Raw genomic sequence first — 24257 nt, forward strand, 5'->3', positions numbered from 1 at the left:
ATGAACTTAGACCTGCCTGTGTTGGACCAGCTTCCACACCCAAGTCGCAAAGTGACACATTTGAGGCCCACTCCCTCATGCCTCTGCCCTTTGGTAAGCGGTTCTGAAGCAGAGACGTAGCCACTGGCAGGTGACCATGAGCTCAGTTCCCCGTTGATCATTGGCCAAGATTGACACTAATGGAGGGGCTCTTTGTCGGGAGTTTGGGGATGCAGTTGCAAGCATCCTGGCTTTTGGTACCGAGAAATCACAGTCCGGGTAGTTCCCCAGTTCAAGTGTGAAATGCAGTTTGGGTCTGGATGGGGCCTTTCTGCAGGAATGGAGGAAAATGCAGCCTAGAAAGGAAACAGCCTCTGGGTAAAAATGGACCCGTTGTTATTTTTGAAGGCTAAAGGTGAAACATTTCTTATTGCCAGCCTGGAAACTGGCTTCCTGCGGTAATACTGTCGCACTAGGACACCGACAGACCGTCCAGGCTTCGGAATTGTGGGAATGACTCAACGATTGGTCAACTCCAGCTCCAGACTCTCTGTCTCTCTCTTACACACTCACACACACACATTACCACTATTGTTTGACTATACTCGTGGGTGCATCTCTTTTTGTGTTTTATCCTGGGGAGACACTAACATTGCTTCTAGAATCATATCCAACAGCACGAGGAATCAAGAAACCGGGGGGGTGCCTGGGTGGCACAGTGGTTAAGTGTCTGCCTTCGGCTCAGGGCGTGATCCTGGCGTTTTGGGATCGAGCCCCACATCAGGCTCTTCCGCTGTGAGCCTGCTTCTTCCTCTCCCACTCCCCCTGCTTGTGTTCCCTCTCTCGCTGGCTGTCTCTATCTCTGTCGAATAAATAAATAAAATCTTTAAAAAAAAAAAAAGAAACCAGGGAAACAGCATGTCTAGTTACATGTAACTATAAAAAACAATTGGATTTCGAAAAACTAAACAACAAAAAAACACAACTAAGGTCTTATGAACTGTCTCAGAAGTATATTGTTGATTTGGACCTCACTCCTTAGTGATGGCTTGCTCCCTATCTATCTATCTAAAGCTAAAATATATATTTATTTTAGCTAAAGCTTCTCTATCCCCTCAACTAGGGCCTGCAGTGGAAATAGGAGATGGTGGTCACGTTATTCTCAAGTTCTAAACCCCGTACTTCTGTTCCTCTCCCCTACCTGGCTAACCGCAGTTCCTGTGACCTCCTCAGCGGCCAAAGCAGGGACAGAGAAGGGAGGTAAGGGGGCCTGAAAGACCTTACTTAGCTAGTGCTGCTGTGATCAGCCAGCGTCAGAGCTCTTTGGGCTTAGCAGGTGTTGAAAGCAGGCTCCTACTCTCTGGCCTATTTCATGGGTTCCTCCTTTATGCTCTCAATGTTGGAGAGAGATTAGTGATCAAAAGCCACTTTGTAAAACTTCCTTAGGCTTCAGGTCTCAGCCTTGGCAACTAAAACAAAAACAGTTTCATTGGTTTTTTTTTTTTTAAGATTTTATTTATTTATTTAGAAAGAGAGCGAGTAAGCGAGCGAGCAGGGGGAGGGGCAGAGGAAGAGAGAGAGAGAGAATCTCAAGCAGACTCCACACTGAGCCCAGAGCCCGATGTGGAGTTCGATCTCATGACCCGGAGACATGACCCAGGCTGAAACCAACAGATGCTTAACCCACCGAGCCACCCAGGGGCCCCCAAAATGGTTTCACTGTAACATCCTGTTATATGTAAATGATTTATTCCTTCCTAATGCTGTGGCTGGATCACCGGCTTTGGGGCCAAAGAAACAGACTTTAACTCCAGGTTGTGCCACTCCCTAGCTGAGTGATTTGGGGAAAGCTTTCTTACCCTAAGTCTCAGTTTGTAAAATCTGTAACATGGATATCGTAATACCTACTTCACAGGCGTAGTTTGAGATGGTGTGTATTGGGTGTCTTACCGTATATTAAGTGGCATAAAATAGCACTCAGTGATTGGTAGTAGTGCTGGTATGTTATGCAGGCAAAGCTGACCCCAGTGAGCATTTCAAGGTAGATATAGCTTATCTTTTTCATACCCACTCCCTCTCCTGCTTCCCGGAACCCTCAGGCCTATAGAGTCGTCACTTTCTCAGCGCTTGAAATGCTTCACCAGCTTCTCCTACCTAATAAGCCTGCCAGCCTTGCCAAGGGACTCTTTTCCCAGTTGTGAGGATAAAAGGAGATCATGCATTTAGAGCGATTATCCAGCATCTAGTCCTGGTAAGTGCTCAAGAGATGGGAGGTGCTATTATTATTGGCCCTAGTGTTGTTATTATTAGGATCTCCCCACATCCCTGCTTTTTAGAAAATGCTTCTCTTACTCACCATCTCACCTCCCTCATTCCCAACAAACCCATTCACTTTCTTCTCTAACCAGTTCCTTGAGATTCTTCCAAGTGACATAGTAGATTGGTTTTAAGAACAGAGGTCCTAAAATCACACCAGCTTGACTTCGAGTCGTAGTTCTATTCCTTACTAGCTGTGTGACCTTGGATGAGTCAGTCAACCTCTTTGAACCTCAGTATTCTCATCTGTCAAATGGGGACAATAACAGTCTGCGTAGTGTGGGCTTATAGTGAGGATTAAGTGATATGGTGTATGTGAGTCCTGGAGCCCAGTGAGTCAATGATCATGTACTGACTTCTACGAGCTCCTTGTTGTGCTAGAACTGGGATGGAGGGTTGAAAGGCAAAAACTCAGTTCCTATACTCAAAGAATTTACTCTCGGAAGCAGTGATTCTCAAACTTGCATGTTAGATTCACCTAACGGGCTTTTCACTCTCAGTGCTGTATCCATAATGACTAAGTCAGAATCTCTGGCAGGGGAGGATGTAACCTGAGTATCAGGATACTTCTGGCTGGTTTGACTGTGCAGCGAGCATTCTAGATCTGCCACAGGGGTTGGCAGATGTTTGGGGAAGGCGCCAGAGAGGAGATACTTTAGGTTTCACAGGCCACGTGTTCTCTGTCACAACTACTGAACCCTGCAGGTGAAACACAAAAGCAGTCACAGATGTACATCAATCAACGGCCATGGCTGTGTTCCAATAAAACTTTATTTAAAAAAAAAAAACAGAAGACAGGCCCTAGTTTGCTGACTCTGATGGAGAGTATCAAAGTAAACCCGAGATTACACTGGATGAAACTGACTCTTGAAGAATAAGCAGGAGCCAGTCAGGAGAGGCCAGGGGAGGGGCAGGTAGAGGAAAGGGGTCTTCCAAGGAGACAGAACATTTCCGCAACAGCTGCTAAGAAAGCATGGGCAGTCGGTGGGCCTGAACATAGTGGGTATGGCTTGAGCGTATGGTAGTTGTTAGGGAAGGGGTACTACCCCAACCTGGAGAGATACGAACAAATACGCAGGACTCAGACCACGACAGTCTTTCTGTGTCGGAGTAAGGAGCCTAAACTTGATCTTGAAGACCGTGGGGAGCAGTTGCATTAGAAGGATCACATTTTTGAGTGAGCGCTCTGGCAGGTGACGATGGGGGATGGGGGGTGAGCAGGCTGGTAGCAGTTAGGGAACAATTATAGTGATCACGTAAGAAGTAATGAGCGTGCAAGCTGAAGTAATTGCTGTTGTGATGAGAAGTGGAGGAATTCATAACACATGAAAGAGCAGAAGAGACAGCCGGAGGTGGATTGGCTGAACGCGGAGGGCGCAGTTGGGGCCAGGGGTGCGTCAAGAGGGAGCCCAGGTTTATAGCTGGTGCAGCTGAGAGCGTTTGGTGCTACTCCCTGAGCTGAGGAGCACTGACAGAAGGTGAAAGGAAGACAATGAGCGTGGCTTCAGACACGTGGAGTTTGCAACGCCAGTGGGACGTCCGTGTGGGTATGTCCATAGATGGTCTTGAGCATGGGAATGAGGTCGGGATGGGTAATGGAGATGAGCGGTTGGTAGCATATGAATGTTGCAAAAGCGGTGGGTTTTGAGGTGGTCGCCCATGCAGTGAGGATAAGGAAAAGAAGGGATATCAAGATCATGATCCTGGTAACATACACGGGAAGAGAACAATGCAGAAGGTTATAAGGGGTGGCCACGTTCTGATGACTGCCTGCTCTCCTGGCCCCTGAGAGCCTAGGAACCCAGCACCCCCACTATTGCTAGCCCCGGGGTCTGCACTATGTCATGTTGGTTTCCTGGAACTTGGCCTCCACTTTATAAATGGTCCCTTCCTTAAGCTCATTTTAAGTATCCGGTTTGGATGGGACATCTGATTCCTGCCTGGACCCGGACTGATAGCCAAGGCGAAGTCATTGACTGAGAACGAGAGGTGACATGATGTGGGAGAGGCAGGGAGGACAGAGAAGGTTGGAAAATCACTTTCCTGGGGAACTGAGCGGGGGAGCCACTAAGGGGCATGCAGGAGTGCGGGGTTTCGAGAAGAAAAAGCCCCAGCAAGGGCCGGAAGCTGCCCTTACACAGGATCAGAGAAAGCAGTTGCTTGCCTGATCCCTGGTAAGAATTTCGCCAAAGGCCAAATGAATTCAGAGTATCGGTAAAGACAGGTTGAAAAGCAGGCTGACTGAGGAACAAGGCTGGGGGAGAGAAGTGCTAAAGCTGGCCGGCTGCTGACAGGCTGGGGAAAATGGGTAACATAAGGACTACCTTTCCCCTCCAACTACAAAATCGTAGTGATTTGAAAGAGGCTTGTTCAGAGAGTTCAGACCCCTTCACATCTCAGTTACCCTGGCAGGGCCCAGACTCACCGTCCAGGGACCCGTCCTGTGCTCGTGTGACCCTCAGAGCGTGCACCTCCTTACACTGTAGGCCCTAGCACTTCCCTTGCCCCCCCCCCAGCCCAGCACACAGAGTCCCGATCCCAGAGACGACTATTAACATTTTGGCACATTCCCTTCTGGTCCATTCCCCGAATCATTTCTCTGTTGCGATAAGTTGAGGTCACGCTGCTTATACAATTTTGTATCTAGCTTCATGTACTTGACGTTGTAATAAAATTGAATCTTCTCTGGGACTGTTTTTATTAAGTCTCTGTTCACTGGTAATGCATATTCACTGCAGCAAAACCAGACAATACAGATAAGCCAAAAAAAAAAAAAGGAACCATCTGAAATCTCACCATCAGACAATGACTCGTCACTCTGCTGCATGCTAAAATTGATTCGTGAATCAAAAAGGTACTTTTGCTGTGGAAATATGCTGCCAGCTTGTGGAGGGCTGTGCACAGAATGTTTGCAGTTAATCAAATGTAGTGAAGTTGGGAGAATGGTTCTGGGATAGAAGGAAAGGCATCTGGGGCCACACGACCTCAAGCAGGAAATAAACACACCCTGTCTAAGGACCCAACGTTTTAGTCCCGGGATCAGAGAGCAACCCAAAGTGAAAAGATTGAATTTGTGGGGAAATAATGTATTTAAAAAAAGGTTTTAAAACAATTTTCTACTTGTTTGAATGCTTTGTAGTAATTACCTGACGGGCCTCTTGAAAGTCTGTAAGTTTGTTTTGGGGGGCACCTGTCGTCCTGCCGTCCTCTGTGTGAAAGATATATGATGTCACATTCCCAGGTGAGAGGCAGGATGTCTGGTCATGGCTCCACTAAATGTGAGTATGCTCGTCCATCATGTGTGATCACCATTTACAGAAATACTTGAGATTCTAGTTTTCTATTTGAATACTTGGATAAATCTGAATTTATCCACATTTATGGAGGAAATCCTCCATTTCCTATAGGGAAGAAAACCCCTTGCTATGATCTGGCAGGCTAGCTGTTCAAGCTTTGCTCTTTCTCCTCCTTCCTTCAGAGCCATCACCTGGGCTGCCATTTCCACCATTTTCTTCCTGTTCGCTACTCCCTCCTCTTCCTGTCCACCTGTCATTCTAGCAAATGGGATTACTCCATCTGCCCCGAGTTTCCTCCCGCTTTCCAGCTGCCCTGTCTTATTCTTCTCAGATCGCCTCAAAAGCCTTCCTTTCCCCCACATCTCCGTGTGCAACTCTACCCCAAAGACCCAACCGAAATGACAATTCTAGGGGAAAGTCTTCCCAGATCTGGCGGAATAGAGTCAATAAATATTTCCTTGTAAGGGTATTTGATGTCAAGAGACGAATAGAAAAGTGTAATCAATAAGCTAGTCTGTGGCTAGTCGGATAAATGGTGATGTTTATGTATGCAGCCTAGCTAGGGTTTCACTTTGAAGGGTTGCTGGATGCCAGGGAAGCAGAAATCATATCGCTCACAGGGGTTGGTACAGGGCCAGTTAAATACGAGATACGAGAAGATGAGGCAGTAGTGAGTTACGTCCTCTCCCTTCAGCAACGGTGGGGCAGAGCAGAAAGCACACGGATTTTGGATGGGAGGAAGCTGGGAGCTGAGCCACACCCTTTGCTGAGCACTTTATAAACACCGCTTTGGTGTCCGAGGCCCACTTTGCTGGAATTGGCCAAGCTAGATGTGAATCATGCCTCTCTCACTCACTAGCTTTGTGCTTTGTGCGTTTGGACAAAGCCACATGGTACTGACCAAGTCTCAGATTCCTCAGCTGGAAAATAGGACAATCAGTGATGATTCTCCAAAGGGTTCTTGCTACGATCAAATGAGACCATGTATGTAAAGAGCTCTGGATACTCTGCCCGCATCATCATAGAAACACCTGTTATTATTATCATAGAAAAAGGTACAAGTGAAAGAGGAAATTTGCTATCACTACTCCATTCACTCTGTCAACAAATATTGCTCTGTTTGCCAGGCTCTGGGGCTAGGGCAGCGTCTTTCACCAGGTACAGTCTACAAATGCTGGCACCACCCTGGGACTCGCCGTTACAGGGGACCTGGGCTTTTAGGGCATTCTTCCTGAGTTAGTTAATAACTGGGAAACCTACCTAAGGGAACCTACTTCCTTGAGGAGCTAAAGGGACCAAAACATGTCCAGTGGGAGTACACCTGTCCCAACAGCCAGGACCAGAGCTTACTGGAATGAGTCTTTGAACATCAGGACCAAAGGATTCAAAATCTGATTTGTCTCTCTGGCACTGAGTGAGGCTGGATCAGAGGCCCGGACAGCATAGACGCGCTTGTCTGCTTGCCCACGTGGCACACGCTGCAATCGGTCTCACGTCTATGGTCATGCATCTGGGCGCCCCAGACTGGTGCAGTTGCTCTTGAGGACGGGCTTGGATATGAGAAAGATTACAGACTCAGGGCGATTTTCAAGGCGGTTCCCTGCAAAACGAAGACCCCTAATCCTCACCAGTGTGAGTGACAGTAAACTCGGGTTGATACAAGCCTACAGCTGGAATTTGCTCACGAATGTGGCCTGTGCTCTCTCTCTCTGTTTTCCAGTTAGGGAGAGGTGTGATTAAGAAAAATAATCAAGGACTGGTTGCATATACTATCACTCGTTGCCTTCCTTGCTCATATTTTGTGCATTTGAAATAATTGTGCTTTGCCAGTCATGTGTCATGGCTGTGTTTGTGACTGCAGAGGCCATCTGAATTATTTTTAAAATGAACGTTTTCATGGATGAGGCTGAGGCTGAGGATGCAGCAATCAAATTCGCAAGAAATGGACATCATCTGAGGGCCGTTCCTCTTAATGTATTAAATAGCTTTTGCTTTACATTGAGGCATCCTGGGCTGTGACTTGAGCTGTTCTTCTATCATAGCAGCCTCAGTGAGAAAGAGGGCTCAACTGTGAGACCATATCGTGATCTGATGGGGGGGCGGGGGGGGGAGTCTCGGAGGAAGACCAATGCGCATGTGCATGCACTTCACGCATACAGCCCTCATCTGTTCCCTCACCTTCGCCGTGTCACTCCCCAGGCACTCAAAGAAGGCTGTTGCCCTGACATTCTCCCAGAATCTCTCCTACTTGGCCTCACTAAGGTGCCCAAAATGCCCACTCTGGCGACTCCTGGGGTTATATAGTCCATTGAAACCAGTTCCCCTTGAGGACCCGGGGCCAATGACCTCAAAGTCATTCCCATTTGTTCTGCTCATTAAGTTGCTTCTTGTTAGTTTCTTGTCCCAAGGGCACACTGAATCCAGTTCTCTCTCCCACCCCAGGCCTCAGTGCCAAGGACAAGCCAAGGATACAATGTCAAGTGCTGACTCCCCGGCTCTTAGACCAAGGACTTCCCGGGAAATCAATTCCAGGCCCCTGGCCAGGTGGGTGTTTGCTGGATTGTTCTGTCCAGGTACCCTGTGAGGCCTGGAGAAGGGGAAAGCCTGAAACAAGAAAAGAGGAGGCAGATAAGGCCCATACTGCTGTTGAGAGAGACAAGATTAGGAGTGTGGCGGGGGGATAAAGACAGAATGGCCATGGGATTTGGTTATTTACTGCTGTCATCGCCTGTGGCTTTTTAAGACAATCGCAGATCCTTTTAAGAGTGTTTGAGGGGTAGGTGACATCTAATGGCACAGGTTTAAAGCTTCAGGGCTCTGGTCTTGTCTCAGCCTTTGATTTACTGAGTGACCTTTGACTTGACCTTCCTCTTCTCCCTCCCCACCAACATAAACCACTCTTTCACAGCGCACTAGGTCTAGTATTTTCGGCTATCTGGAACATGGGATTCTGGGGGCTGGAGTCCCACCATCTGCCGTGCCTTTGGCCTCCACTCAAAGTAAGTTACATCCAGAGGTCTCTGGGCCTCAGTGTCTCTCTATATAATAGACAGATGCCACAGAGGGAACTGTGGGGGCTAAGAGTAGTGTCTATATGAGTATTTACATGCATGTTGAAGTTCTTAAAATTGAGTGAGACATTCTCCATCATAATTTTGATTGCTTATTGGTTTTGGACTTGTTTTGTTTGAGCTGAAGGAGGGAACTGGGAAAATTCCAGACTTCAAATTTCCTGAGCCTGTCTTCATTATGAGCAGGTCAGTTCATGTTACGTGGCTAATGAATCAGAAAAATCAAAATAGTGCTTCCACATCAAGAAAGAACATGGAAAAGAGGAACATCTTGGGGACAGTTAGCCACAAGGAGAAGAAAACTAGCATCTTTTCCAGCACTTACAATGCACCAGCATGCAACACATGCCATCTCGCATGGTCCTTTTGCCAACTGTGGGGAGTGGGGCTGGAATGTCCTCTGTTGTACGGGGAGGGAAGCGAGGCATCAGATAGCTCAATAACATGCGACAAATCATGCAGCTAGTAAGTGCTCAAATGGGGGCTGAGAGTTCTAGAAGGCTCCCAAGCTGTTAGACCATGAAGCCTCCAGAAAACCTGCTTTTTCTCTTTAACCTGTGGACAGTCTTGCTGCTTGAGGAAGCCATTCTGAAGTCTGAGCCCTGTTCACACCTCCGATGTAACTGAGCCGAAGCCCTCCCAAACTCAGTGCAATTGGGGAAACCTGCCAGGTGGAGGCCAATGGAGAAGTCCTCAGGGGCCCAGGCCGTCTGAAGGGGCCTGAGTTCACAGTTGTGAATGCCAGAGACTGGCTGGGTCTGCTGGGGAGAGGGCAAGAGCAGCTGAGCCAGGACAGCTGGGAGGGCAGGGCTCCAACCCCCAGGGTGACCGGGCTGGGGGAGGCGAGAGATTCTGTGCGATGCGTGACAGCTAAGACGCAGGGGATCCAGGGACAGGCGGGCGGGGTAAATACTACCCTCTGCAAAGCTCTCTGCCGCTGAAGTGTGGCTGTGTGGGCGACAGACGGAGTGAAACCGGGCTGGCAAGAAGGAAGGAGACTGAGACCGAGAGATACGCAGGCAGAGAGAGACAGAGAGAATACATCCAGGTGGCACTTTTGCAGCCCAACCAGGGCAGGAGAAGTGTCACAGAGCACTTTAGTAGTCACAGAAATGCCACAATCCTCGCTCCGAGGAGGACTTCCCCATGCAGACACCCACACCAGAGTGTTTCTAGATCGCTCTAATCACTCAGGAAGACTCTTTTGACTTCCCTTCTGCCATCCCTCGTCAGAAAGCCCCAACAGCAATGACAATGAGCTTCCAAATTACAGATGCTTAGATACGACATGAAATTCTGTCTCACCACAAAAATGTCCTCACTGAGCTTATGTTTACCCACCTATCTAATTTTGCCACCTCCCAAAATAGCATCGCACAACACATGGTATGGGAGCGTGTGCATGTCCGGCGGTGGGGGGGGTTAGTAGGGGATGTAGGGTAGGAGACAAGGGAGATGCACGTTTGTTTAGTTCAAACCCCCCCCCTTTTACTGATTTCCCTGCGTTGTCTGCTGTTCGTACAGCGGAACATGCCACCCACAGAGGTTCACAGGCTCTTCTCTGGATCTCAGCAAGTCAGCAGGTGTTCCCGGAGATGACATCGACAGGAGACCAGATGTTGCCAAATGAAGGAACCGGGGCCCTTCTGAGCAGGAGGGAGGCTCACGTCCATGGATGGCCGTCTCGGGCCTGGGCCCCCGCCCCTCAAAGAGGTGGCAAGGCGCAGCCTGCCGGTCTCCCAAAGCTGACCTCCCCTTGGGCCTTTCCTGGACCCCTGGGGGAGTTTGAGAGGACATCTTGCACATGCTCTTAAGTGAAATCATTTTTCAGGTTATCAGTTGACGTTGACATTTAGAAGAGGAAGATTAGGTTGCCCAGGTTTGGGGGCCAGGCCTGAAATTCCCGACACATCTGGGCCTTTAGGCAGTACAGCGTCTCCCCACTCTTACCCCTCCAGTAAGAGGCTCAAACAGGTATTGGCTTTTCTTGGTGGTCAGATTCAGTGTTACTTTGTAACTGATATGGAGAAGACTTCTATTCCCCAGGACTCAGGAGGTGGTTCTTTGCCAGCTCCTAAATGAACACCCACCTCTCCTTCCCGGTTCAGATTCCCAGAATTCAGCAAGGCTCTCTCCTTCTCAAAATGTATTCTCCTGTTCTCTCTCTCTCTCTCAAAAAAAAACAAAAAACAAAAAACAAAAAAACAAACCAGGAGGGCCTCAAAGGGCACTTTTGGATTCTGCTCCTCCGCCTATAATTACCTTTAATAATAATGACATTTGAATGGAAACATAATGGGTTAGCCTGGAACACTGGAGTGGGTGTTTAATTGGCCCTGCCATTCTCAAAATTGGAGATAAAAATAAGAGCGCTTAAGAAGGCCCTCTCAAGCTGGGCTCTTGGGGAAGAAGCGAGTTGGGCCACTAATTCCCGAGCTGCATTACATGCCCTTCTGCCAATCCTTCAATTAGCCCATTCTGCACCAGGGCTATCAGGCCGTTTAGTTTCCCGGACTGATGCGGTTCATGGAGGGCTATTCTTTTAAGCCAAGTCTATTTTTGTGGTGGGTTGGCAGCTCCAAAATGTTTTTCCTTCTGAAAAGGCCTGGCACTTTTTGTTTCTCTTTGGCAAAGATGTGGCCGTAATATGTTTGCAGGTAGCAAGCAGACTTTGGAAGAACAAGTCAGTCTCAAAGTCTGGGTTCTCAAAATGGGATTAGAGGAACCCTGGGGGTCCCTGAGACGTTTTCCTCCTTTTGCCAATTACATTTCTGTGTGCGACACGTTTTTCCACATCCACTGTCTCCCGAACAATGTCGCTGGAAACTGGATGCAGAAGGGGATGAGGGTCCAGCTGTTTCATTAGCCAGACTTTACAGAAATTTGCAAACATGTAAATGCCACTCTTCTCACTAAATCTTCTTTTGTTTTGGAATATATGGTGATTTTTCATAGAAACATCTGTCATGGACTTCTTATTCTTTGCAAATGAATCAATAGATAGTTTGAAAGTTCTCAGTTTTAGGGGCGCCTGGGTGGCCCAGTTGTTAAGCGTCTGCCTTCCGCTCAGGGTGTGATCCCAGCGTTTTGGGATCGAGCCCTACTTACATCGGGCTCCTCTGCTGGGAGCCTGCTTCTTCCTCTCCCACTCCCCCTGCTTGTGTTCCCTCTCTTACTGGCTGTCTCTCTCTCTCTGTCAAATAAATAAATAAAATCTTTTAAAAACAAATAAAATAAAGTTCTCAGTTTTAATTTCTCATTCAATACATAGCAGTAGACATGGCCACATAAACCAAAGACCTTTAGAGGTTCTCTGTAATTTTCAAGAGCGGAAAGGGATCGTTTGAGACAGAGATGGGTGAGAACCATGGCTTTAGAGGGTTTAGAAGAAATGCTCGGGAAAAAAAAAAATCAAAGCACGTGTGTGTTCACGTCCTCTCGCTGACATGTGGCCCTTCAGCGGGGAGACGGGAGTCCCTCTGTTCTTCCTTGGCTCCTGCCTACCCACCCACCGCCTTCTGGCCACTGTATTTCTCTGGCTTCTGATGGATACGCCTGGAGCACGGGGACATTCAGACTAGGCATCGGGGACTGCCACGAAGCAAGAAGCCCCCAACTCCAGGTAACCACCGCACTTTTCAGCATCGTGGCGACGAGCTCAGGTGTTAGCGTCAGGCAGCTTCTGGTCAACATCCTGTCTTTGCAATTTATGAGCTAAGGGACTTGGCCCGCGTGTCTGTGCGCTTGCGAGTCCCTGCGCTCGCCGAGTCACCGGACGCCGGTTCACCGAGCACCTACGGCGGCCCGGGCACTGTTGGGAGGGAGGAAAAACCAGTGAGCAGGGCAGACCTGCCCGCTCCAGGGAAGGAAGCAGGCCGGGGCAAAGCGGCGCCGGCCGGAGCTCAGCCAGGTGGCTGCGGGAAGCCCGAGGACTCGTTCTCCCGTCCTTGTGGCAGGCGTCCGTGTGCCGTCCGCTGGCTTCGGGCAGACCCCGGCAGGCTACTACAGGAGTGGGGCTGCTCCACGGAAACCCGCCTCCCCCGCCAGGCCGGCAGCTCCCCGGGGACACACGCTGCGGGCTCTCCCCGCCACTGCCTGTTAGCGGGCCTCGGAGGGCACAGCTGCCCTGGAAATGCGCGCGGAAGGCGGGAGTGAGGCCCCGGATGTTCCCACTGCCAGATCTGCACCCCATCAGCCCCGCCCCCATGTGCACCGGGGAAGCACAGGCTCGTAGCTCCCCCGCAACCCGCCAGGCCTGGGCCCTCCGGGACCGGCTCCTGTCTGTCCCTGTTCAACTTCTCTGCCGCTCTGTGCTGTTAGACATCGGCTCTCAGAAACAGGTCTTGTTCCCTCTGAGAAGGGAAGGAAGCCTATTTCATACACAGAGTGTAGTGGCTTAAGTATCTGACTTTGAACTTGCCCTGACCTGGCCTCAAATCCTGGTTCTGCTACTTACTGGCTGTGCAACCTTGGAAGGTCACTTTGTCCCTCTGGCCCCCAGTGTCCTAGGCTGCAACATTACGGGCTGGGGTGACATGACCTCTTAGGTCATTTCCCACTTCGAGGATTCTAGGAGCTCGGTGAGATGCTAAAGAAATGGGGGCTCTTTGGCGGTGGAGTCATGACACACGGCCCAGGAGAAGAGGAAAAGTGGAGAAAGACCCACAGGTACCGTCCAATGGACCATGCAAAGCAAGAAAAAACAAAGACTACTCTAAAATGTGAACTTAGGGGGAAGGGGTGCGCCTCGGCAGCTCAGTCGGTTAGGCATCTGCCTTGGGCTCAGGTCATGAGCCTGGGGTCCTGGGATCGAGTTCCGCGTTGGGCTCCCTGCTCAGCAGGGCTCCTGCTTCTCCCTCTCCCTCCTGCTCTCTCTCTCTCAAATAAATAAAATCTTCAAAAATAAATAAAATGTGAACAGTGGTAATTTCTGGATAGAATTACAAGTGACCTATATTTGCTACACTTTCAGAGCTATCAGCTGTCCACATGGTGATTTCTAGCCACTCCTTCCCACACCTATTAAAACCAGCCCCCAAACCCAATAATATGGCCTATTTGTAGATTCTGTACACATGTCGGGTCAGCCTTGGTCTCCGAAGCTGCTGTGTAAAGAGCCAGGCCCTGAGCCCCCGCTGCAGGCCAGGCCCAGTGCCGGGACTTGGGCCGCTGGGAACGCGATTCAGGAGGGATAAGACAGCCGTGGCTTTCCCCGGGGTGGACGCGGCTGAACTGCCCCATTCCGGACACAGGTTTTACACTTGCTTCCGGACACGCGTGCAGAGGCTGAGACGTGACTGCTGAATGAAACTCTCTCCACGCAGGACCAAGGCACTCGCCTGTGTTCCTTGGTGGGGGTGGTTTGCCCCATTTCCGAGTCTGGTCTGCTTCTCCCCTGATCTGCTTCCCTCTGTTGAGGGGTTTTCTCCTTTTCTCTTTCCTTTTTTTTCTTTTTTCCCCTCTTTTATTATTTAGTCCCAACGAAGCAGAGCCCAAGGAATGACTTTTCACAGGCCTTACGAAGCTGGCCTAGCCCCAACAACCTTACTGCCCATCTCTGAAGAGCAAGAAGCCTGCAGTAAACTTGAACTCCTATTGCGGCTTCCTATGAAGGGTTATGAATAAAACTGAGCTTCTGTTATTGAGATGAACCAACTTGCAGCGTATCATGGGTGCTTATTAAGTGTTAAGTAATAATAATATGTTTGGTGATGCAGGAAGCTTGATTTATACCCCTAATCCATGGAGCTGGATCGTGTGGGTTGGGCCACCCCATTGTTAGGGGAAATTAGTGACAGGCTACACACGTTTCTCTCCACCTAGCACACCGTAACGACAATTTACCTGTCAGCCTTCCTGACACTAATCTTTGCCTGTGGCTCTTTCTGGTCTGACTTTCTAAATCCCCTTGTAGTTATTTCAATCTTTGAAGTCTGGTTCTTTAGGGAGATTGAGAAATGATGGTCATGGGCAATATATTATTTCTGGGCTGGAAAAAAATGGCCTTTTCAGAGCTTCCTCTCACTACCACCAGAGCTTGAACTATATTGTGCTTCTCCCAGGTATCCGCAAATATGTGGGTGGTTGCACAGAGGCCGCTTTAGAGTGTGGGGAATTGCTTGGTCACGCCTATCAATCAGCAAAGCTTGTACTTGAATTTCTCTGATTAGCTACAGACATTTTGGGGGAATATTTGACTTGTGACTGAGTTTCCACGATGCACACTTTCTCTCAGGGCTCCTCTCCGCGTCTTAAAACATACTAATTAGCACACGACCTATTTGGTGGTTTTCATAGGCTTAAATTGTCCGATTGTGGAAAGGAAGAGAAGGAAAGAATCTCTATAACCTTAAAAAAAAAAACTTTTGAGCAGACAAGTTGGATTTGATGCCTTCCACCACGTGACCCTGAGCTCTCTCTGGGCCACTGACTCCGCAGTATGCGTTTCAAACTTCTTTTCCTCTGCCCCGTTCCTGTAAACCATTACGTACCGCTATCTAGTGGTGTTGGAGACAGGCTTCTGCAGTCAATCATCCATTGGGCTTTTCTAGAATCCACGTGAGACAGAACATGAGCTTTTCAAAGACAAATACTGGGCCTTGTCTTATCTCTTCCCTGTCCCCAAACCACACCCGGGCTGACTGCCCATATGCTCGGGCCAGTGACCTCCTAGGATTGTGATATTCTGTTATCCTGAAAGCTGGTATGAACCTTACCAAGCAACACTCTCATATACACTTGTAGACCAGGAGGCAGAATTGCCCTGCTACGTGAGCTTTGGGGTTGGCTAGACCCGCATTCGTATCCCGGATCTGCCCCTTACTCAATGGGTAACCTTGGACAGTGACAACCTTGGGGCCTCTTAGCTGTAAAACGAGGGTCATCACAGTGCCTGTCATACAGTAAGGGCTAAGTAAACGTAAGCTATTATGCACATCATTGGATCTGATTATCTTGTTTTTCTCTAATCAAACAATCCGCAGCCACTCAAACACTTGTAGCAGGAGGGGGGAAGAGTACAGTAAGCATGGCCAGATCCAAGGCCAGCAGCCTCCCAGAAATCAAGGTATCAGGTCAGTGCCCAAAAGAGTGTTCTACTTGTGAGACCGTGAGGGTACAGGGGTCTGTGTCTGCTCTCACCCTAATCCCTCTGGGTGTTCTGGGCCACTCTGATCCATCTAAGACATTTGGGCTCCTCTGAGTTGAATCTCAGTGTTTCCGGGTGGAGAGGTGCCGGCGCATGCTGACAATCATGTCACTCTTGTTGACACCATTCAGGGAAATTAATTTTAAAACTGGTGGCCCTAATGTACCTAACATGCCTGCAAGCGAGGGGGGTTTCGGGGTATGATAATTATCAGTTTAGCCCTAGGACACACTTACCATTAAATGACAATTCAGTTTACAGATACTAAAGGGGCATATTTAACAACAGTTCATTTAATAGCATCGCTACATTTAAATGTATACACGACACGTTTGATTAATGTCATCTTAAGGTCATTATATGAAACATAGAATTAAAAAAAATGGTGCTTATAACAAAGCTCACGCCCATCCCAGGCAGTTTGGGACTCTTAGGCTCCCAGTGTCTCAAATGCAAACAAATCGACATCTTAACCTTAAACCTAAAATCAGGCTGTGTTTCTGGGCTAAGAACTTTTACTGTTGTGTGTCCCCCCCCCCTGCTTTCTGGCACCTCCTTACTTTCATTGTTGTCCATTATTTTAGCTTTGTTCTTTTCTGTCCTGCCTCCAGTTTCCTCAAAGTGGGCGTCTGTCAGCTCTGTGTCTAGGGCCCCCTCCATGCTGGTACGCAAATGCGGAAGTCCATCAGGACTCATCTCAAGGCTGTGTTAGGTTAGCTTGACCTCCAGAGGCAAAAAAAGAAAATGGAAAGTTCCAGTATCCAAGCCTCCCAGGATGAGAGCTGGATGTTCAAGGTGTTCTTGAGGGAAAAATAAAACAACATGAAAAGAAGAAACACAAGTGTCTGCAGGCTTGAGGTCCATCCGCTTGAGTGTTTGAAATGCCACTGAAGTCATATTGGAGTGCATGAGCTTTTAAAATGAGCACCTAACCTTTTAGGGCTTTGTCATGAGAACATTAATCTAAATTCATATTTCGGTTGCATAACCAGAGTCCATTTCTCAGATGTTCCTGGCCCAAACCGAACACTCGCAGCACTGTGTGAGAGTTAACGTTTGCCAGACGGCTGAGTCCAAGGAGATCTTCATTAAAGTCAATGGAGAAGAAAATTAAGTCATTTAAATTGCTATTTCTGTAGTTGTGGAACTTGCAAGTGTCCAAACAAGAAACATTCCATTATTTATGGTGGTGACTCGATTTGCGGCCAAGGAAGGGTTCAGCTGGTGCTCTTCCTCCTTCAGGTAGTTTGTGCTGGGGGCGGAGCCGAGGTACGGAAAGATAGTGCATAAAATAAAGAGTGGCTCTGGGGCCCGACGGTGCGTTGTCTTTGTGCCCAGTGCAGAGATGTAAAGACACATATGACAGATCGTGAGCTGAAGTTCTGAAATCACCTCATGCCCAACAGGGAAGAAGACCTCTCTGGAATTTCACTCTTCCTTCATTTCTCCTTATTAGAACACCCCTTTGGACCTGGGAGGAATTCACCAGTGATAGTAGGATTCCTTTGGTGGAAATATGGAGGTTATTGGTAACAAAATGGTACTCTTGCTTGGGATCTTTAGGGCCCGTGTCCTGATGAGAAAGCTTAACTAGTTTCTTCTCATTTCTCCCAATACTGAGGTAAATACTGGGCAGCAATTTTGCAGACTCTTGAGATTTGGAACTCCCAGCACATCTTTTGAGATATCACTTGCAGGCTAACCTGTGTCCTTGGATAACCAAGGTTCTTCATATGAGCTTAACGCGGTCCATAAACCCCTTGAAACTGCACGTAACATTTTGCGGATAGGTGCCCATCTGCTTTTTTTCCTGGGAGAATAGCTTCCATTGGATTTCCAAAAGGATCTGAGGCCCTAAAGAGATTAACAACAGCTTCCCCGTCTGAAGAAACTTGAACTAACCTATCATGTTGTCTTTCTGTTTGGAAGGCATTGCATTAACCCAGCATGACTGCTACATACATCATTTCTTCTGTCCCCACAACCTCTTCGTTCCTGAGAGCGTCTCTCCTTCCCCATTCCCTGTGTGCATTCCTCTCCTGATAGAGGTCTTGATTCATCATATCAGTCTGCCTTGCTGCTTTGGATCCTTGTTGAATGTTCTTTTCTCAAGGCCTAGACCCCTCTGGTCCTCTCCTGCCATTCTAGGCTGCTGGGGTGCCAAAGCCAAGGTCCACCTTTGGCAATCTGAGGCGATGCAGGGAGGTCTGTCATGGACGTCAAGGCTCCGTGTGAGCTACGCTCAATAAACAGGAGACAAGGGCCTCTCCCACCTCTGCACATCTCATCATTCCATGTGAAGCAGTGAGGTTGGCTTTCAGCCTCTGAGTGCTTCTGCTGGCCAGTCTGCTCAAACTCCTGTCTGTCCCAAGTTCACTGTCTGCATACGGGAAATGAATATGGCCTCCCTTCCTCTCTACTTACCAGCCCCTGACGCCTACTGCCTGCTACAGGCAGTCTGTTTCCAAAGAGCTGCCATGGGCTGGAGAGTGTGGGCTGTGTTCCTAGAGAGGATGAGTGATGAGTGTTGGTAATTTTTAAAAACTACTCTAAGTAATAGCTATCATTTTGCCAGTGCTTACAATGTGTCAGGCCCGGTGTTGAGCACTTTATACACATTGTCTCCTGGAATCCCCACAACAACCCTGTGAGCTGTGAACTGTGAACTGTTTTTGCAGCTGGCACAGCTGAATGTCACAGTTAATAAGCTCAAAAGGGGAATGCAAACCCAGTCTCTAGCTCGGGTGCCATACGCTCCGCACACCTCAGTTTACCCTCCCAGTGAAGCCCAAGTATGAGTGTGCTTCCACAGCTAAGATGGCCGCCGCTCCTGGCTTGGCTAAAATCAGCATCTGATGCTCCTCTATTAACGAATTTGCTGCCAACAGCCTCCGCTTCCTGAGCTGCTGCTGAAGTCTTCTCTGTGGTTACTTTGTTCATTTCCATTTAAGTTCTTTTTTTCGGAATCAGTACTGATAGTCACAAAGGTTTCCTCAACTACTATATCTTGAGTGAGTGACTCATCCAAACACAATTATTATGCCACCCTATTTGCCCATCATAATTAGCTATCCATTTTAAACCTCCAAAATGCCTGTTTCAGTGGTTAATAGCAATGGAAAAATAAATTAAGGCATATATGCCAGTGTGTATGTGTGGTCATTACCGCCTTATTATGTGTATCAGCCCTATTGTCCGGCTCGGAGCTGTAATCGCAGGCGAGCTCCCTTCTCCCCAGCACACTCCAGCAGCCGCCTGCTCCCGCTGTTCAGCCAGAATGTGCTTAGTGAATGCAAATTAATATTAATATCAATCAGCCTAAGCCAAATCAGCCTCTCCTAAGCGGGGAAGTGAATCTGCATAAAATCAAATGAGATAATGTATGTGAAAGTACTCTGAAAATTATAAAGCACTATACAAATCAAGGTATTTTTATAATAAAATCATAACATATTACAAAACCAAATATGAATTATTTTTTAATGGTCTGCTATTTCAGATTAGCTGCACCATTAGCAAATGCTCAATAAATATGTGTTCAATTGTATTGTTGAATTGAGATAATCAAGAGTAGGCTTACATGAAAACAAAGAATTCCATGGAAGATTGAAGTGATACAGAAGGTTAGAGAGCATGTAATAAATGAAGTTTAAAAGAGGATAGATGACTTCAAATACAAAAGAATATAATTTTCTGTTTTCATTTGAGGATGGAAGACTCTTTTGAAATCCCTTCCTTTTTAAGACCAGGTGATTAGAGCTACCCTTGTTGTAAAAATCTTTTACAAGTTACCATACGACAAGATCTTCACTGGATTTAAATTTGAAGCAAACTGTGCAATCCTAATTAAACAATTTTTAATAATATTCAAGATGAAAAACATGTCAGGTGGTGTCAAAATACTTCGGTGGAGGAAGTCAGGTTTGTGATGAAGCTTTTTGATGTCTCATTAATTTTTTTTTCAGCCTCCCTCCTTTACCAGTTTATAACTAATTTTCAAACATGCTGAAGGAGACTTCTGGTTTATCTCGAGACATACCGTTTGCAACAATGACAATTTCTATTCATTTAAATACAATCCATTATTTTCGGGGCTGAAACGGTGCTCGCGAGAAATAAAGTGTGAGCATACTAAGAGATGAAGGCACAAGGTCCCTTTGTCTTGTGTATTTCTCCACCTTTTAGAAGGAAAACAGAAGATACCTGGATAATTGGCTGAAATCTCTCAGTGAGTCAACAGAGCCTTGGGCCTGGCATTTGGAAAAGTTGAACAGCTAGATCTGTGTGGTGAGTCTTAAGAATTTGATTCCACCTACGAGTTCTGAAATTTTTGTAGATCTTATCACTTGGAAGCTGTAAATGAAAACTGCTAACACTGGAAACATTTAAGTTAGGCTTAAAGAAGCGAGCTAGGCAGCCTAGTGGAAAATGGTAACAACAGAAATAGATGAAACTTGCAAAACCCTTCCTGTGGCTTTATTTGCTAAGCGGATAAACCAGTAGTGCGCTCAACTTATGAACAGGAGAAATCCCAGGTGCAATTTCATGAGCTTCTGGAAATACATTTTCTAAGAGCACTTTTAAGAGGAATTTGGGGAAATAATGCCGATCAGGGAATTAATATTATCACTTTTTTAAAACATGAAGAATACATTTTTATACATGTCTTTAATATCAGTGTATGACTGGTGTCAAACAGAAAATTTGACATTGAGCTCAGATAAGAATTGTGTTCTTTCCCAACACAGCTAAATAATCACATTAATATATGAGTAGAATCCAAGGCTTAAAAGAATGACTATACATCTCCACCATAACATTGTTTTTTTTTTGAAGGTTTTATTTATTTATTTGACAGAGAGAAGGGGGAGGAGGGAGCACAAGCAGAGGGAGCGGCAGGCAGAGGGAGAGGGAGAAGCAGGCTCCCCGCTGAGCAAGGAGCCCAACCCGGGGCTAAATGCCAGGACCCTGAGATCATGACCTGAGCCGAAGGCAGACGCTTCACCGACTGAGCCACCCAGGCACCCCCATAACATTGTTTTAAAGTAGTGATTCCAAAAACCAGTTTTCAAACCATTTTCGTTTACTACCCAACATTGAAAGAATGAATGTAACTCAGCCATGGATATTAAGGATACAATATAAAACACAACTAAATATCATTTGAGTCCCATATTGACAAGTTGCTACCAAGTATAATGTTGATTTCAAAATCAGTTTCATACCAAGTCACCACGGAAAGACATATGAAAAGTTGAAAAGCTTATTACTTATCTCCCCTTCCAAATGCCCCAAGGTCTGATACTGCCTGGTATAAAGAAGACATTTTATTTCTCTTTCCTATGACAGTGTATATTATTTCAACCTCGGTAGGACTACCAGAATTATGATTGTGACCAGGTGGTGCTTCTGTTTCCTAAAGACTATGACGCTTGGTTTACACGTGGCAGCCTGGGGCCCGACTGCCATCTAAAAACCTGCCACCCAGAGGAAGAGCACACAGGTCAAACAGAGGCTGTCACGGAGCCTTTCCTTCGGTCTCATGGTCTCTATCGCTCAACAAGGAGGTGAAAACCGCTTTTCTGCATTATGCTCCAACAAGCTGCTGATTATTCACACCCCTCTCTCCTTTAAACGCTGTCTTCCCTTTTTTTTTCAATAAAGATTTTTATTTATTTATTTATTTGACAGAGATAGAGACAGCCAGCGAGAGAGGGAACACAAGCAGGAGGAGTGGGAGAGGAAGAAGCAGGCTCCCAGCGGAGGAGCCTGATGTGGGGCTCGATCCCAGAACCCCGGGATCACGCCCTGAGCTGAAGGCAGACGCTTAATGACTGTGCCACCCAGGCGCCCCTAAACGCTGTCTTCTCTTGGTTTGGAGGAACTAGTCCAGCTTCTGTCCCTCTTTTTGCTGTTCCTGCTGCCAACTTGTGGATGATGGTCCTTGAGGTTCATTCCTTGAACACCTGCTCACGTCTCTACTGTCTGCTTCAAAGTTCTCACCCGCTCTTATGGTTCCAACTATCACCTATTTAAAGGGGACTCCCTGAATGTCTGTCTCCAGCCCTGATTTCTGCCCTGAACTTCACTTTCCTGTCTTCAAATGCCCAAAACTGGATACATCTTATTCTCTGCCTGCTTTTCTTCCCAACTTAATCACCCTGTTTCTGTCAAGGTCAGTACCGTTCTCCTATCTACCACTCATCAAGACTACTGATCTTGACAACAACTTCAACTCAAACTCTTAAGAAAGAATTCTGTGATTTTTAAAAATATTTTCTTTAAATTCAATTTAGTTAACATATACTGTATTATTGGTTTCAGAGGTAGCTCATTCCATCACGTGCCCTCCTTAATGCCCATCACCCAGTTACCCCATCCCCCCACCCCCGTTCCCTCCAGCAGCCCTCAGTGAGTTCCCTAGAGTTAAAAGTCTCGTATGGTTTGTCTCCCTCTCTGTTTTCATCTTATTTTATTTTTCCTTCCCCTCCCTTATGTTTCTATGTTTTGTCTCTTGAATTCCACATAGGAGCGAAGTCATAACGATATTTGTCTTTCTCTGACTTCTTTCGCTCAGCATAATGTCCTCTAGTTCCATCCATGTCGTTGCAAGGAATCTTGTCATTTATTAAGAACCCACTCTGTGCCAGAAACTACATTATCTCATTTAATCTTCACAACAGTCCCGTGAGGCAGGCATTATGATTATTGTACCACTGAAGACTCCGAGGTTCAGAGAATATAAAGCTGCTCCGGGAATATGTCCAGGTCCAACTGAAGCCAAAGCTGAGTGCTTAAACACACTGCAGAGGTCCAACGCTCAACGGCTCACAAGCTGCCAGGCGAGGAAACCAAGTGGGCCAGATTCCAGCAAACAAACACCAGCGTGCTTTGTCCCCATCGGGGAAACAATAGGAGCCGTGCGTTCCATGGGGCACAACTCAATTCTGGCTGCAGAGAAAACTCGCCTTACCAGGTCTTCCAACTTTTGAAGAAAAGCCAGATATCTAGATCTTTATGGAAAATCTTCCAATTTTTAAATGTGGGCAACCTGTCTGGGTTTTTTTCCCCTCTGTTTTATTTCTACCATTTTATTATTAAAATTTTTCAATCTACACGGAAAACTTAACAGACTTTTACGTTAAACACTCATATACACATTCGCCCATTATCTAGATTCTACCATTGACATTTTCCTGTACTTGAGGTATCAAGTATCTACCTCTCCACCCGTCTTTTTTTTCAATTTTTTTATAATAATTTTTTACTATGTTATGTTAGTCACCATACAGTACATCCTTAACCATCCATCTTTTCAACGCATTTCAAAGTCAGCTACAGGTATGAGGAGCCTCCCCTCTAAATACTTCACAATGTGTATCATTTGTGTTAAGTATTTGTTCACAGTATTTTGTTCTCGTTATTGGAGCCAGGTTTGCAAACAGCGAAGTGCGTGAATGTTAAGGGCACCATTGGATGCTTTTTGACAAATACATCTTCCTGCATAACCTCCGTGCCTATCAAGATATAAAACATGTCTGTCACCTCCGAAGGTCCCTTTGTGCCTCTTCCCAGTCACATCCTACGTTTCCCCACCCAAGAGGAGCACTGATGTGATTTTTCCCACCATCGATTAGTTTTCATGTTCTAGAACTCATACACATAGACTCGCGGTCAGTACTCTTCTGTCATTCTTGTCATTGGGCAACCTATCAAGATGTTTTATTTTATTTTATTTTTAAATGTTTTATTGTGTTATGTTCATCACCATACAGTACATCCTTAGTTTTTGATGTAATGTTCCATGATTCATTGTTTGCGTATAACACCCAGCGCTCCATGCAATACATGCCCTCCTTAATACCCAGCACCTGTCTATCCCAGACCCCCACCCCCCTCCCCTCTGAAGCTCTCAGTTTGTTTCTCAGAGTCCATAGTCTCTCGTGGTTCATCCCCCCTTCTGTTTACCCCCCTTCATTCTTCNGCACCTGTCTATCCCAGACCCCCACCCCCCTCCCCTCTGAAGCCCTCAGTTTGTTTCTCAGAGTCCATAGTCTCTCGTGGTTCATCCCCCCTTCTGTTTACCCCCCTTCATTCTTCCCTTCCTTCTCCTACCGATCTCCCTGCTATTTCTTATGTTCCACAAATGAGTGAAACTATATGATAATTGCCTTTCTGTGCTTGACTTATTTCACTTAGCATTATCTCCTCCAGTTCCGTCCATGTTGCTGCAAATGTTGGGTAATCGTTCTTTTTGATGGCTGAGTAATATTCCATTGTAGATATGGACCACATCTTCTTAAGCCATTTGTCTGTTGAAGGGCATCTCGGCTCCTTCCACAATTTAGCTATTGTGGACAATGCCGCTATGAACATTGGGGTGCATAAGGCCCCTCTCTTCACTACGTCTGTATCTTTGGGGTAAATACCCAGTAGTGCAATGGCTGG

Source organism: Ailuropoda melanoleuca, chromosome X, assembly GCF_002007445.2.
Source record: "Ailuropoda melanoleuca isolate Jingjing chromosome X, ASM200744v2, whole genome shotgun sequence".
In the NCBI taxonomy this organism is placed as follows: domain Eukaryota; kingdom Metazoa; phylum Chordata; class Mammalia; order Carnivora; family Ursidae; genus Ailuropoda; species Ailuropoda melanoleuca.